Here is a 2,323-nt window from a genome sequence, read left to right on the forward strand (position 1 = left end):
CCTACCGCCGCCCGAGGAGACCCTGTGCACGCAAGGCCGCGGCGGCGGCGGCGGCGATAGCCGTGCGCGCGCAATGGGTGTGCGGACGGTGGTGCTCTTCTCACATCCCGGCGAGTTGGTTCTACGGAAGAGAGAGAGAGAGAGAGAGAGAGAGAGAGAGAGAGAGAGAGAGAGAGAGAGAGAGAGAGAGAGAGCTCACCTGGCTGAGTCGCCGGCGCCGACGGTGTGGCTGACATGGACGCGGCAGCTACTCGAGTTGGGGTCACCGCAGCCGCCGCCGCCGCTACAAGCTATCGATGTGAAATTTGGGAGGGGATTGCCAGTGCGTGGTGTTGTGGTCTGATGCCCGATGGCTAGGTTAGGTCAAGAGAAAGTTTTGGGCCGATTCCCCAATGGGCTGTTGAGCCTGCTGTCTGTCCAACAGCCTAGATGACCCTGTTTTGGTCCATTCCACGCTAAAACGTATAACGTTTTTTCGCTAAAACGCCAAAATAGCACGCTATAGCGTGTTTAGCGTCGTAGCGAGCAAATGTGCTCAAACGTAACGTGAGCCTCCCAAATATGCTATAGCGACGCTAAAACGCCGAAATAGCGCGCTATTCATTTCATTGGTTAGGTCTAAGTCAAAATAATAATAATTTAACCGACTTCAAGTTTTAAAAATATATATTGTGTTTGTAGGTGCACTGAATCAACTGACGCGGAGTTTGGCCACCGAGTGGGCCCCTCACAACATCCGTGTGAACAGTGTCGCCCCAGGATTCATCACAACCGATATGGTTGAAAAAGTAAGCAATATAGTCTAACCTATTCAAAGTACTAGTAGGTGTTTTGCTTGTTTAAACAACAACACACTAATTTTAAACCAGGTTTAGTACCTTTTTAATGAGATAGTTTAGGGTTTAAGGTTAAGGGAAGCTCTAACAGTTTTGGGGGAAGTGATAAGTTTACTTTACACGAGGAGGAAAAATGTTTCTGACATCCCGAATGTTCTTTGTGGATATACTTTACAGATAAATAAGGAGTACATGGAGCGGGAGCACTCGAAGACCCCCGTTGCGATGGTGTGGCAAGCCAGCAGAGGTTGCCTCGACGGTCGCATTTCTCTGCATGCCGGCGGCTTCCTTCATCACCGGGCAGGTCATCTATGTCGACGGTGGTCGAACCATTAGTGCTTAATTGGCCGCCATCACCATCACTGCATAAGCTTTAATTAGTCACTCGACACAAAAGTACGAGTGTTGGGAGTGAAAGTTTCTTCGTAAAATAAATGATGGCGACACGGAGTAATAACTGTCATCATCTACGGTAGTACATGTACTCCCTCCGTTTCAAATTACTTGTCGTGGTTTTAGTTCAAATTGTTACTCGTCCAAATTTGAACTAAAATCACGACGAATAATTTGGAACGGAGGGAGTATGTGTGTATGTGCGTGCATGCATACCTGTGCTGCACAATTTCTGTATGCTTTTTGTAATGGACATATTTATATGGTCATTCTTGTGTTAGTAATGGAGATGAATATTGGGTTACTGCTTTTCTATTGATGCTGAAAAGTATACTTAAGTACTACTAGTAAGCTTGCACGTGCAACGCACGTTATAACCTTGCTACTAAACTAAGCTTTCACTTGCAACGCAAACCTAAGCAGAAACTTTCTCATCCCCTCTTAAACATATTTGAACAGAATAAATAATCCACTCTTAGATCATGAGACCATTACTCCCATGTTGATCAATTGAAATTTTCAGCAAGTACAATCGTTGAGTTCCTACACCATTTGCAGCAAGTACAACCCCAGGGTCTAACGTGATGCAAGACTAACATGGTGCAAGATTAAATCATAACAGAAGAATACTACAGGTATAAAAATTTAGTTAAGATTAATCCTCAAAGCCTTTCGTAATAGGCTGATAGCTAAGTTAGAAGAGAAATTATACAAGTACTTGGCTAAAAAAGGCTGCTCACAAGCAGTGGCGGAGCTTCAAAGAAAAAGTTGGGCGGGCCGGTGAGACAAAGGCAGAGCAAAATATTTTTTGAATGAAGCACATGCACTAATATATGATACAAGGTTATAAGATGGAGTGATCAGATATATATTTATTAATATAATTGTTAGAATGTTCTCCTTTTTCTTTCAAAAACCAACTCAATTCTTCCGTGATTATCAGTAGCTTTGCTGCCCATTGCCTATGCCTACCAAATATATATTGTCATCTATAAAATGTAAAGAACAAGTGAGTGCAAAAATCAGGCTATCTAATGAAGCAATTATAGGAAAATTAGTTGTGCAGTATATTACAATTTCCGTCTAGTTCGTTT

The 2,323-nt window shown here is 43.3% G+C and overlaps 1 pseudogene; it reads left to right on the forward strand.

Annotated features, from left to right (window-relative positions):
* The window catches only part of LOC119305915, a 6,991-nt pseudogene extending 5,467 nt beyond the window's left edge, over positions 1-1,524 (forward strand).
* The last annotated feature ends 799 nt before the right edge of the window (positions 1,525-2,323 follow it).

This window comes from Triticum dicoccoides, chromosome 5B (genome assembly GCF_002162155.2).
Source record: "Triticum dicoccoides isolate Atlit2015 ecotype Zavitan chromosome 5B, WEW_v2.0, whole genome shotgun sequence".
Lineage (NCBI taxonomy): Eukaryota > Viridiplantae > Streptophyta > Magnoliopsida > Poales > Poaceae > Triticum > Triticum dicoccoides.